Below are 818 nucleotides of genomic sequence, written 5' to 3' on the forward strand. Positions count from 1 at the left end.
GCGGGTAGCTGTCCAGGCCTGAGCTCCGGAGTCAGACTGCTTGAGTCCAGATCCCGGCTCCCCACACCCTGCGGCTGCCTCCTGCCTCCAGTGACCATCTGAGCTACAGCTAGGAGCTGTGCCCGCCCTGTGGGCTAGAAGAGCTGCTGCAGTGATGCTGGAGCAGAGGAAACCCGAGTCCCAGATAGAAGTGGGGACTTGAAGTTGTCACAGGGTCTGGTCTTTGCCCCCTCCTGCTTGGCCCTGGACAGGCTCCCTTCTCTGGGAGCAGGCCTCCACTTCTCTGGGAGAGTTTGGATGGGTGATCCACCTGTACAGCCTTACCGCCTAACCTGGAAGCCCCGTGAGGGGGCCCTGTCTCTCTCTCCTCTTTTTTTTTTTAAATATTTATTTATTTGGCTGTGCCGCCTCTTTAGTTGTGGCGTGTGGGATCTAGTTCCCTGACCAGGGATTGAACCTGGGCCCCCAGCGTTGGGAGCGCAGAGTCCTAACCGCTGGACCACCAGGGAAGTCCCGCAGGGGCCCTGTCTCTGAGGCCAATTCTTCCAGGCCCTCCTGGAAGCTGCTCCGCTCAGCTGTAACCAGGCGAGTCTCTCCTTTCAGCGGGTGCCTATTGAATCTGTTCCCAAAAGCTTCCTGCCTGCCCCGCCCCCCGATATTTTAGAAACAGCTCTGAGGTGTACAGTGATGATGATTACCCTTTATTAAGCCCTCACAGCCTGCCGGGGGCTGGGAACATTCCGTGGGCATCCATCGTTTCAGCAGGAACGCAGGAGGGCCTCCCTCTGGGGGAAGTCTGGGGACACAGGTGGGTGCTG

At 58.7% G+C, this 818-nt stretch overlaps 1 non-coding gene across 1 annotated transcript; it reads right to left on the minus strand.

The window, feature by feature from the left end:
* Positions 1-436: 436 nt before the first annotated feature.
* On the minus strand, positions 437-509 carry TRNAG-CCC (transfer RNA glycine (anticodon CCC)). The gene has a single exon. It is a non-coding gene; the product is annotated as a tRNA-Gly (tRNA).
* Positions 510-818: the final 309 nt, after the last annotated feature.

The sequence above is a fragment of the Delphinus delphis genome, chromosome 8 (genome assembly GCF_949987515.2).
Source record: "Delphinus delphis chromosome 8, mDelDel1.2, whole genome shotgun sequence".
Lineage (NCBI taxonomy): Eukaryota > Metazoa > Chordata > Mammalia > Artiodactyla > Delphinidae > Delphinus > Delphinus delphis.